Below are 13,549 nucleotides of genomic sequence, written 5' to 3' on the forward strand. Positions count from 1 at the left end.
GCAACACTCTGTGTCCACCTCCGCCCTCATTATAACATGCCACCAGAACCACTTTAAACGCGACACAGTTGTGCACGATTTTAATAATAATATCAGTTAAAACATTTTAATATAATAGTAATAAAATTTTAACACCATATAACATTTTAAAAATTTTAATGTAGGTAATAATTTTTTAATAACTGAATAGACCATTGCTTTAGCATTTCCTCCGAGAAAGGGCTGTTCATAAAAATACAAAAGTTAGTCTATGGCCGAAGGCTGTGAGAGGGCAACTGGCCTAACTGCAAGCAGAGAGCAGCCTTTCTTCGACGCGCCACTAGGAAAGGGAGGGTGGCGAACCCCTCGCCGCGGCAGCCTTTTATACCCGGAAAAGATCTCCGGTGCTCCACCTCCGCCCTCATTATAACATGCCACCAGAACCACTTTAAACGCGACACAGTTGTGCACGATTTTAATAATAATATCAGTTAAAACATTTTAATATAATAGTAATAAAATTTTAACACCATATAACATTTTAAAAATTTTAATGTAGGTAATAATTTTTTAATAACTGAATAGACCATTGCTTTAGCATTTCCTCCGAGAAAGGGCTGTTCATAAAAATACAAAAGTTAGTCTATGGCCGAAGGCTGTGAGAGGGCAACTGGCCTAACTGCAAGCAGAGAGCAGCCTTTCTTCGACGCGCCACTAGGAAAGGGAGGGTGGCGAACCCCTCGCCGCGGCAGCCTTTTATACCCGGAAAAGATCTCCGGTGCTCATGTGACAGCAGGATGAGTGAAGCTGACGTTGACTTAGAGGGACTGGAACGAGGAAAAATCCCCGTCCCCACCCAGGATCGAATCCAGGACCTCCAGAACTGCCATCTATAAGTGCTCTATTCGCTAGACCACCACGGCCAACAGAAATAATATAGCCTTTGAGAAACGTAATTCGAAAAATTTGAGAACTAGATGTCTCATGCAATTAATTTGAGAACTGTCATAGCAACTGACTCAGACAATTTTGATATCTCGATAATTGACACAACACAAAATCGAAGTGTGGATCTAGGTTGGTTCAAATTGCTCTGAGCACTATGGGACTTAACATCTGTGGTCATCATTCCCCTAGAACTTAGAACTACTTAAACCTAACTAACCTAAGGACATCACACACATCCATGCCCGAGGCAGGATTCGAACCTGCGGCCGTAGCGGTCGCGCGGTTCCAGACTGAAGCGCCTAGAACTGCTCGGCCACCACGGCCGGCTGAATATAGGATTATCAGTATTTCACCATACAAGTAGACCACGATTGGGAACGCTGGTCTACAAACTGTGGCTGTATGAGCGAGTAAGGAGAATGCTGTTTCTCTGAGGCATTTCGGCCTACGCTCGGGAAGCCAGTTAGTCTGTTATTACACTGGAAGTATGTATTGAAATTGTATTGAAAAACGCCTTCAGCTACAATTTTTTTTCGTGTTTTATTAAACACACGATGCATTTCGAACCCTGTGGGTCCATAATCAGGTGTAAATCATCTTAATAGACGATTCATTTTTGCTCTTCAATGAGGTAAAATGCATGTTCCTGGCAAGAAAAGGTTTGATGTTAGGTTACGAAGTCAAGCGCGGAAAATATGTGCTATGTGCGAAACAGGGGAAAAATCAACGATGTAAACTTACAATCCAAGAGAAACGTTTTTAAATTTTTAATACCATCATACAATCGTTCCTCCATACTGTTCATGCATGTCACTTCACTCTCTACAGTATATGGACTCTCTACAGTGTATGCACATTTTTGTAAATACTTCACAGATGTTGTTTAACGTGGTGTGATCAAAGATGAATTTATTCGTAGTGCCAGAGATATACTTATTAAACAATTGACATATGCAGGGAATAACTAAGTTATTCATCTTTGATCATTCCACATTGAGCAACATTTGTGAAGTAATTACAAAAATGTACATACCAACGTGCCTCTTAGTGAAGTTACATGCATGAACAGGATAGAGAAACCAATGTACGATGCTGTTAAAAAGTTAAAAACACTTTTCTTGGACTGTGTGGTATATCTACACCGTTTATTTTTCCACATTTTTGCACGTATTTTCCGCATTTGACTTAAGAAATTCATAACCTAACATGAAACATTTTCATGACATGAATATGCACTTCAGCTTATTCAAGAGCAAAAATAAATCATGTATTAAGACGATTTACACCAGATGACGAACCGGCGTGGTCCGAATGCATCGTCTATTTCATAAAGCAGGAGAAATATTGTGTCTGAAGGAATTTTTTAGTTCATACCGCCAGTGTACTGAATACAGTCACGTTTGCAGCTGCAAAATATGGATAAAATTAAATAATCAGTTGTTTTCTTAGTAATAATCTTTCCCTTCTGTCTTCCTGCACTCAACTTCAAGCGGTTTCCCGTTTCTGCCTGTGGATTCACGACCGTGTCGGATTTGTTGTTGACAGCAGGTAGGTCAGCCCGTGCATATACCAGAGATGTACACATTCCACTTTTAACCTGCCCACGCTTACGCGTTAGCTAGGCAGGCAAGCTGCACGATGTTAGCCGAAGGGGCAGGCTGCCTTACTAACATCCAAGACAAGCTATGCTCAACCCAAGCAGTTTGTAAGTATCATGCTTGCCAGCTAGTCTTACCGCAGTGCTATGCTACGTAGCAGTTTATTCTGCACGCTTTCACTGTAGTGTTATGAATAAGATTCGGAAGGTGATGAAAAGCCTTCTTCGCCGCGCGGGATTAGCAGAGCAGAGCGGTCTATGGCGCTGCAGTCATGGACTGTGCGGCTGGTCCCGACAGAGGTTCGAGTCCTCCCTCGGGCATGGGTGTGTGTGTTTGTCCTTACGATAATTTAGGTTGAGTAGAGTGAAAGCTTAAGGACTAATGACCTTAGCAGTTAAGTCCCATAAGATTTCACACACATTTGAACATTTGAAAAGCCTTCTTCTACCCGACTATTGCTCGACAAGGCCGAATCTAACATATATTCACTTTGACTCATTACAGACCACAAAATTGTGGATTTTGTTGCCCTTTTTTTCCTTTTCTGCATATTCCTGGCTTTTTCATTTGTTTCGATATGAATGGTTTTCTCTGCAACTTCACTCACTTACCACTAACACTAGCTATTCTCAATTCGAGTCATCATCAGGTCACCTCTAATATATGTCCTCTGCGGTAAGCAGAACCATCTCTGAAAGTCGAGATCCTTTGCACTTGAGAATCTGAAGAGGGCAGTTGTACTGCAGCGCCAACTAAGGTAAGGTTTTGGTTCAAAATGGCTATGAGCACTATGGGACTTAACATCTGAGGTCATCAGTTCTCTAGAACTTAGAACTACTTAAGCCTAACTAACCTAAGGACATCACACACATCCATGCCCAAGGCAGGATTCGAACCTGCGACCGTAGTGGTCGCGCGGTTCCAGACTGAAGCGCCAAGAACCGCTCGGCCACACCGGCCGGCTAAGGTTTTAGAAGTCTTGTTTATGTGACCTTAGAGTGTTTAAGCCAAATATGACCTCAGATATACCAATTTTAATCACCTTTTCCAGGATGTGTATTGTGAGTTCGTTGAATTCATTGTAAGTGGCCAAAACAGTTCATTCTAAATTCACCAAACGCAATTTAACAAGCGTGAAGTTTGTTTTTCATATTATATTTATCTGAAAAGTACATGTCTGAAAGAAGAAGCTTTTTTCATACTAAACTTTCTTCGCACTACGTTGCATACGACCAGAATGTGGTTTTTATTAGCCACTGTGCCATATTTTTTGTCTATTGCAATAAATGTTTACCCTAAATTTAGAAAGCCTATGTACTGCTAAATGGCCCCAAGTCCTTAGCACACACTTCCCCACATTTGGTAGAATGGGATGTCTCCTCAATTTTTTATTTTTTCGTTTTAGTTTGGTTTTAAGGTTGGTTCAAATGGGTCTGAGCACTATGGGACTTAACATCTGAGGTCATCAGTCCCCTAGAACTTAGAACTACTTAAACCTAACTAACCTGAGGACAACACAAACATCCATGCCAGAGGCAGGATTCGAACCTGTGACCGTAGCGGTCGCGCGGTTCCAGACTGAAGCTGGTTTTAAGGCACAAAAACAACTAGGGTCATACGCGCCCATGTCAAAGCTGTAGAATACGAAGACACAGAGAGGGGTTAAAAACGACTACACGTCAATCCCAATCGACGAAGAGAAGACAGCTATGAACAGGTACGTCGAGAAAGGTCTATAAAATACGTCATTGAGAAACGGAGGTCCATAACTAAAAATTAAATGGCCTTCACCATATTGCTACGACGGATAAGATGTAAAACGCGGTCGACAGCACGCGAGTCGTTCGCCAAGACGGCTGATAACTCACACGGCGAACAGAAATGGGAACGTAAGCGGTTAAAAAAAGGGTAGTCCGTCAGAGGGGCGAACATTCAAAAGTTTGGCGCAAAGTGCACAGAGTGGTGGGGGAGCACCACTTAACAAATGGCGATGGCTAAAAAGACAGTGCCCAATACGCAACCTAGTTAAAATGATCTCCTCGCGGCGAGAGGGCCGAGAGGAGGTCGTCGAAGCCGCTGGGAGAGGTTGTTCCCATGAAGGGGAGACCAGTGGTGATGCCAAAGTGACACCACCTGCTGAAAGTCGGCAACACAGAGATCTTCGGAAGGAATATAAGAACTATGCGGGCTGAGAGAGGAGGACTGCAGCCTTGGTAGCAGCGTCAGCGGCCTCGTTTCATGTCAGACCGACATGACCGGGAACCCACGTAAACATCACAGTGGCTCCATCAAGAGTGAGCAAATGACAGGTCGCCAACGTACTCCCACTAGGGCAGAACCGCGATTCATCGCTGAACAAAAAGCCACGCCATTCAGCAGCAGTTCGTGCTTCTCAGTCACAGCACCACTCCGAACTCAGCCATTTTTGTTATGGTTTTATGTTTGGGAAGGTAATTCGCTAACCCGAGTGCTGTTAGTGTCCGATGAATGGGGTGGCATGACACAGAATGTTGGAGGGAGTCCATCAGTTGTACTCGGATGGCAGGCGCAGGTGTGAAGGTGTTTTTGCTTGGTGCAAAATGGTTCAAATGGCTCTGAGCACTATGGGACTTAACTTCTGAGGTCATCAGTCCCCTAGAACTTAGAACTACTTAAACCTAACTAACCTAAGGACATCGCATACTTCCATGCCCGAGGTAGGATTCGAAGCTGCGACCGTAGCGGTCGCGCGGTTCCAGACGGTAGCGCCTAGAACCGCTCGGCCACTTGCTTGGTGCACAATCCGGCGATCCTGCCGTGTGATGGTCAGACATGGTTGGCCGAAACCTTGACGCCTTTCATCGCGTTCCCATGCAGTACAACGTTGGGTCACTGTAACATCCGTAAGCCCCTAAATGTGGATATTGCGCGACTGGACCTGCCCACCAAATGGAGGACTACAATGGGGCGCTTTTCAAACTGTGTCGCATGCTGATAACGCTGTCTCACACAAGTACGCGCAATTCCGTATACGGCACATCACTCAAGATCTGACGCTGTTTCCGCCCCTTATATGTCCCAACAGCTCTGGTCACAACAGTAATGCACTATGACGGCCATTCTACCTGTCACAGAAAATTACAACTCCTGTAATTTACATATCTGCCCATGATGTGTACATGTACAGTGGTACACTGACATCTGACCATGTCTTTTGGATGCTTAACTTTTTTGTCAGGGATGCGTCCACTATTTTTTTGGATGGGCGGGGGGGGGGGGAGGAGTGGAGGAGAGGGAGACTGGTGTCAGAGTGTACGACCTCCTACCTCACCTCCTGATCCGCGCCTGGTGTGTTAGTTGCCAAAAGTATGGCTCGTGTTTGCCCGAGCGCAGATGGCGGCGCGTTTGGTGCCGGAGCCGGGTCCGCCTCCCACGCTTGCAGGCAGCAGCAGCAGCTGGCCTTGGGCTCACGGCACGCTCCCAGGCTGCTTCCGCGCTGGCTTAGCCTACGCACTCAGTAGGAGCTTATCCGTGGCGTTATGATGCGCCAGCTGCAAGATGCAATATCTAATACCACAAGTCAAATCGAAAAAACATGTCTGGCGATTTTTTTTTTTGGCACCTACATTTGCGCGGCACGGGGATTCAATGTGTACCAGGACTGTGGACATGCGACTGCAAACAAACAAAAAATTAAGTACGTAACTTAATTTTTTCCTGTCGATAAGTATAAGCTGAAGACTAGCCTTCGTAAATGTCTACAGAGCACGAGATGGTGTTCTGACGATTCTGCACCCAGGGGAGTAAATTTTAGCGGTAGAATAGTTCTCATTGTCTTGTTTGGCCGTTTCTGCAGCGCTCTCATACAATGCGTGATGCGGTAGTGGACGTGACTAGGTTTAGTCATCGAGAGGTGGCACCACGCTCGTGTCAGTGGACTGTTCAGAGAACCGCCGCTGTAGTAGCCACCCGGACCTCTAGATGTACACCTACATTGAGGTGACAAAAGGCCTGAGATACCTCCTAATATTGTGTCGGACATCCTATCGACGGGCTTAGTGGCAGCAACACAACGTGGCATGGAATCAACAAGCCACTGGAAATCCTCTGCATTAATATTGAGCAATGCCGTCCATAATTGCGAAAGTCTCGCCAATGCATGATTTTGTGTACGGATTGACTCCTCGATTATATACCTAAATGTTCGATAGGATTCATGTCGGGCGATCTGGGTCTCCAAACCATTCGCTGGAACTCTCCAGAACGTTATTCAAGCCAGTCGCGAACGACATCCCCAATTTTCTCAGTGCCTTGTTGACAACTTGGGTCCATGGCTTCGTCAGGTCAGCGCCACACTCGAGCCCTACCATCAGCTCTTACCAGTTGAAATGGGGACTCTGCTGACCAGGCCATGGTTTTCCAGTCGTCTAAGGTCCAACCGATATGGTCATGAGCCCAGAAGAAGAGCTGCAGACTATGTCGTCCTGTTAGCAAAAGCATCCGCGTCGGTCGTCTGCTGCCATAGCCCCTTAACGCTAAATTTCGCATTGGCCTAAGAGGTACGTTTGTCGTACATCCCATGTTGATTTCTGCTGTTAATTCACGCAGTGTTGCCTGTCTCTTAGCACTGACAACTCTAGGCAAACGCCGCTGGTCTCGATCGTTAAGTGAAGGCCGTCGGTCACTTCGTTGACCGTGGTGAGACGCAATATCTGAAATCTTGTATTTTCAGCACACTCTTGACGCTGTGGATCTCGGAATAATTGATTCCCTAAGAATTTCCGAAATGGATTGCTCCATTCGTCTAGCTCCAACTACTATTCCGCGTTCAAAGTCTTTTAACTCCCGTCGAGGGGCCATAATCACGTCGAAAACCTTTTCACATGGTTCACCCTCAGCTGATAGCTCGGCCAATGCACCGCACTCTGACACTTTTTGTATGCGATACTACCCCCACCTGTATATGTGCATATCGCTATGCTATGACTTTTGTCATCTCAGGCCGCTTTACGGTGTGTGGTGGAAAGTACTTCTGGTAGCACTCTCTTTTCTCCCCTTTCCTACTCCATTCGCTAATGGCGTATGGAAAGAATAATTGTCTGTATCGTCCTTATGTCGTCTAATTTCTCTGACTGTTCTGGTTATGGTCTTTTCATGACACGTATATGGGAGAAAATAATATTTCGAGCGACATTTCCTAGAGCGTAATCACTCGAAATTTCATTAACCTTCTCTGTGAAGGCAGTGTTGCGATGTAGCGTCTGCCATTCAAGTTTCTTGAGCAACTCTGTAATGCTCCCGCGGCTGACTAAACGATCCCGTGACGAAATGCTCCGCTTTTCATTGTATCTACTTTATCCCTTCTATTAATCCAACCTGGTAAAGGGCGCTGGCTTGAGCAATACTCACGAATTGGTCGAACACCATATCTTTCGTGGAAGAATTATATTTTCTTGGGTCTCCTCCAATGAATCTCAGCCTGGTGCTTGCTTTTCCTACTGTTAATTTGTTGTGGTCATTCCACTTTTGGTCGCTCAGGATGGTTACTGTTTCCCGTAGCTTTTCGTTAATAGCGCAGTCGAGCAGTAATGGTTATCATGGTACGTGTAATATTTTACATTAAATTTACGTTCACAATAAAGTGCCAGTCCTCGCTCCAATCACGGATCCTTTGCAGTTCTTGCGACATTTCGCTATAGTTTCCTGGTGTTGCTAGCTACCTCTAGATAACTGCACTGCCTGCGAGTAACTACATTAAGCTTCCTGATTAAGTTCTCCATATGCAAGGTGCTTCAAGATACCACCGACAAACTTTAAGAAAAAGAGACTGAGCAAAGAATACTCATATTTCTTTCAACACCATGCTTGTGACCACTTGTGACGTTCTGAGAACAAATTAACTAAATGTTAATTGATTTTTCCGTCGTTTCTTCGTAGAAAAACATAATTATAAATGAAAAGCACAATACCGTGTGGGTTCTACAGCATTATTTTGTCAACGGGTTTTCGGCTTAGAAGGCTATCATTATACTTTAACTGAACCTCGTGGTCAAAGAAGGTGCAATATTTGTGAACAACACTGAAAAAGATATCACCCATCAAGAGTGACCCACGAACAAAGAGTAAACGTCATCTTTGACAGTGCAGTGGTAATGCAATTAGAAAGATTAGAAGTTTAAATAGTAAATACATGTAAAGGTAGCAAACCAGAAAACAATATCACTAAACTCGAAAAAACAGTACACGTATTACAATTTGATTTAAATTAACAATCTCAATAAAATAAAATTAGCACTTGATACGAATACTGAAGAACAACTTCAAGAGATGTTACGTTTGGATCTTGATTCAAAAACAGAGTAAAAGATGGAACTACCAATTGCAACAATACAGTACATGGAGTACTCAGACAATTACAATAAAATTAATACATACCGTAAAAAATGGAGGTATGTAACAACGCAGTATATGGAGTACACATTCAAAAACAACAAAATTAAACCGCGTGGGGTAGTCGCGCGGTCTAGGGTTCTTGTCACGGTCCGCGGGGCTCCCCCCATTGGAGGTTCGAGTCCTCCCACGGGCACGGGTGTGTGTGTCGTCCTTAGCGTAAGTTAGTTTAAGTTAGATTACATAGTGTCTAAGCTTACAGACCGATGACCTTAGCGCTTTGGTCCCATAAGATCTTACCACAAATAAAAAAAAATTAACACATGCAGTGAAAACGGAGGAATAGAATGTAGCAGACAGTGTGGGAAACATTGGAAAGCAGGAGTAAGTGAAGGTTAACAGAGGGGACCGAATATTCGTTGATTTCCAGTGTTTCCAACAGGTTAAGTTTTTGGCCTGTGTTTTCTAAGTGGACTGCGGTTGGTAGCTGTGACCCTCATTAAGGACATACTAAGCAAATGTGGAATCATAATTATGCAACTTCCAGCTGCATTCAAGTTGACCCAACCTAGCTGCTATGTCTCTGGCTGATTGATCATTATAACACTTATCGCAATCAGAACAAGTAATTTTGTGTACCTCCTGTTGGCTAATAATTGGGCCCTCTCTTTACTACTGAAAATAAATTTCCTCATATAGTAGGAAATCCTACCGGTGCACGATTTTAGGGTTTTTGCTGCACTGCAACAACTGTAAACAAACTACCTTTTTATAAATCCAGTCCTGAGGTTTTTAACACCAAATCGGTGAATGCTATTTGAGATTATGATTACAGTACTACCTCACCATCGTGATTGATCGATCGTCACTTTTATCGAGCATAGCGTAGAGACAACGTGCGTGAGACGAAATGTGGATAATCTACAAAGATTATCCATGTAGCTGTCACTTAGTATCCACTGTCATACACGCATTGGTGGTCACAAAGCATTTCCAGCTGCTTTCCTCTGATAGTTCAGCAACTCAACCTGGCGTCCTTCGCCCTGCAAGAGGTTGCGACACTGTCGATAAGTCATATTAGACGTGAAGCTGCGTTGGCGTATATGCGCGGAAATACAAAATACAACTGAATTCCACAAGCAAAGACCTCAAGCTTCCCCCACCAGTTTCCGCCCTGCGTTTACTATAACGTCTGGTATTTTCGAATATTGCAAGAAACAGTTCTTGGTTCCGTGCCTGTCAATATCGCTATGGAACACGGTATTAACAGAAATTTTTATTTCAGAGAATAAACGGCCAAGGCAGATGTCCGCGATGGAAATCATTCGTGAAATGAAGAAACGTTAGGGAGAGAGTGCCCTATCATACGAGGTTGTCAAGCACTTTCTTTTTCGGTGTATGTAGTATGGATTTCCACGGAAATAAACCATTCTCGGATATACGCAATACGCACTAGAATCAGGAATAATGTACAGGGTGTTTCAAAGCGTCTGATACGATTTCACAAGACTGTGTCTTCTACTTGAGTGAAGATAGAAGCTTGGAGTACATTTTAACTAAATGTTTATCTTGTAGCCCGTTGTAAGTTTCCGCTTCATGTGCTTGTCGATAAGGGTCTCCGTGGTGCAGCTAGCGCTGTCCCTCGGTCGTTCGTTCATTATCCGACGTGTGTGTAGAGTCGAGACGGCGGTAACACAGCAAAGAAAGCCGTTTTGCGCTCTCCATTTTAACACGTGCAACTCAGCTGCGGCGCGATTTTTATGGAGAATGAAGCACTGCACATTCCACTTCTCGAAGCATTCGACGGTAGCATCAGCATTTTTAAGATTCAAAATGGCTCTGAGCACTATGGGACGTAACATCTAAGGTCATCAGTTCCCTAGAACTTAGAACTACTTAAACCTAACTAACCTAAGGACATCACACACATCCATGCCCGAGGCAGGATTCGAACCTGCGACCGTAGAGGTATCGCGGCTCTAGACTGAAGCGCCTAGAACCGCTCGGCCACAACGACTGGCCGATTTTAAGACTGTGTCAGTTTACGTCAGGGGAAATTCACTGATCGTCCACGTGTGCTCGTTCAATAAAAACAAACAAAAACCGTCTGAACAGGCCGTCAGGGCCCAACGGTACCGACCAGCTGCCGTGTCATCCTCAGTCCTTGGGCGTCACGCTCTACCGGCCATTGTCAGTTTTCGTGACCTGCACCGCTACTTCTTAGTCAAGTAGCTCCTGAATTGACCTCACAAGAGCTGAGTGTACTCCGCTTGCCAACAGAGCTAGGGAGACCCGGACGGTGTCCCATCCAAGTTCTAGCCCAGTTCTACAGCGCTTAGCTTCGGTGATCTGACGGGAACCGGTGTTACCACTGCGGTGAGGCCTGTGTCCGCTCGTTGAATACATGGAGCACATTCAACAGTTTTCCACATAGTCAAAAACGTCCAACCGTCGTACAAGGCGTGAGTTAGGAGTTTATCGTGCGTCGGCGGAAGGCACAAGGAACATTTGTGAAACGTAAATGAAAAATTTGATTCAGAATTTAATTGTAAAAAGTAGTCTAAAAATTTATATGTGTGTATGTAAAAGACTCATTCTTATAAAATCTAATAGTTTTTTTGAAAATAAGAAACTATATATCGAATGTGTAAGTTAAATTTCACACCAAGTGTATCTCTTCATTCATGCAGAAGATATAATTTTGTGAAATCGGATGAATTATTATTGATTTAAGCCCACTAAGGAGCGATTATGAAAAGTTCTTCTTCGATGCTCTCTTCTGTTCCCAATATCTCTTGAGCCCTGCTGATAATTCCTCCTTCCTCTCCTGTGAAAGGGGATTGCGACGTTTAGGGACCCTAGGTGGTGGGATCCAAGACTCTACCATAGCACAAAATTTGGAACGATCTTCCACCTCAAGATAAGAGATCCCAGCCGAATCCAAGTCCTTTAGTACTTCATTAAGCCACAGTTTTCCAGTATTGTAGCTTTTAACCAATGAGAAGATCTTCTTGGTATTCTTCGTAAGCCTGTTCTTGTTCATTCGTTGTGGGTGCCCATAGAACTTGAACCTCCTAGGTCGATACAGTTCAGAATCAGACTTCAGTCTGTAGGTTCCATCTGGGAACAATCTCGGGTCATGAATTTTTCTGAGAATACGTCTTTCAGCTTTCTCCAGGTCATCCATCGTGCCTTTTATATTCATCAAGAGGGTCTCTGTGGCATGCAGGAACTGTGGTCTGACAGCAGTTCTGTAATGACAGACCTTAGTATTCTTCAAAATACACCTCTTGTTGTAAAAATTGTGGACAGATGGTATGGCCGGCCGAGGTGGCCGAGCGGTTCTAGGCGCTAAAGTCTGGAACCGCGCGACCGCTACGGTCGCAGGTTCGAATCCTGCCTCGGGCATGGATGTGTGTGATGTCCTTAGGTTAGTTAGGTTTAAGTAGTTCTAAGTTCTAGGGGACTGATGACCTCAGATGTTAAGTCCCATAGTGCTCAGAGCCATTTGAACCATTTGGCTGCCCCACTGTCTATTTGCACCAAAGACGAGCAACGTTGTGATCCGTTTTTTGCTGTCGGAAAACGTATCAGGGGCCGAAATTCATCGAAGACACTCGGTACAGTACGGGAACAGTGTTTTACCACAACGGAGTGTCTACGAATGAATTGAAAAATTCCGAATGGTCGCACAAGTGTTACGCACGACGAAGGAGCCGGACGACCGTTACCGCCACAAATGAAGAAACCATTGAGCGTTCACGTGAAATAATTCTCTTAGACAGAGATTAACTATTGACGAAGTGGCCCATCGTCTGCAAATCAGCCACGGTTCTGCCTACGAAATCATCCTCAACAGACTTGGGTTTCATAAAGTTTGTGCAAGATGGGCCCCAAAACAACTCACACAATTGCATAAACAAACGCGCTTGGACATCTGCAAAAAAACATTTGGATCGCTATGGTAACGAAGGGGACAACTTCTTAGACAGGATCATTACTGGTGACGAAACATGGATCTATCATGACGAGCCGGAGAGCAACGGCAGAGAATGGAAAGGAAACATCCAATTTCGCCGTGCAAGAAAAAGTTAAGACCCAACCGTCCGCAGGAAAACTGATGCTTACGGGTTTTTGCGACGCACAAGGTCCATCACTGGAACATTATGGGGAAATGGGCACAACAATAAACAGTGCACGTTACAGTGAGATGCTTACTGCCAGGCTAGAGCCTGCAATTCGAAGCAAACGCCGAGGATTGTTGTCAAAAGGTGTTGTGTTGTTGCACGACAATGCCCGTCATCGTACTGCTGCCCACACTGCTGAAACGCCCCAGAAACTCAAATTTGAAGTACTGGATCATCCTTCATGTAGTCCCGATGTTGCCCCTTCTATCACTTGTTTGGTCCACTTAAACAGGCATTAAGGGGCCATCGATTTGCCTCGGACGAAGCAGTGAAAGAAGTGGTGTACTCCTGGCTCGCAGCTCAACCGAGAACCTTCTTTTATGGGGGAATCAGGAAGCTTGTACAAAGATGGATCAAGTGCGTTGAAACGCAAGGAGAATACATCGAAAAATGATGTTCTTGTAAGTTCCCTATTTGATTACAATCTTTCTTTCTTTCTTTTGCTACTGCCTTTATCCCGCACTGTGC

At 44.5% G+C, this 13,549-nt stretch overlaps 1 protein-coding gene across 1 annotated transcript in view; it reads right to left on the reverse strand.

The window, feature by feature from the left end:
* Positions 1–13,549, reverse strand: part of LOC126260871 (centlein-like) — a 571,430-nt gene that overhangs the window by 495,846 nt on the left and 62,035 nt on the right. The gene's annotated exons all lie outside the window — the stretch shown is intronic.

The sequence above is a fragment of the Schistocerca nitens genome, chromosome 5 (genome assembly GCF_023898315.1).
Source record: "Schistocerca nitens isolate TAMUIC-IGC-003100 chromosome 5, iqSchNite1.1, whole genome shotgun sequence".
Lineage (NCBI taxonomy): Eukaryota > Metazoa > Arthropoda > Insecta > Orthoptera > Acrididae > Schistocerca > Schistocerca nitens.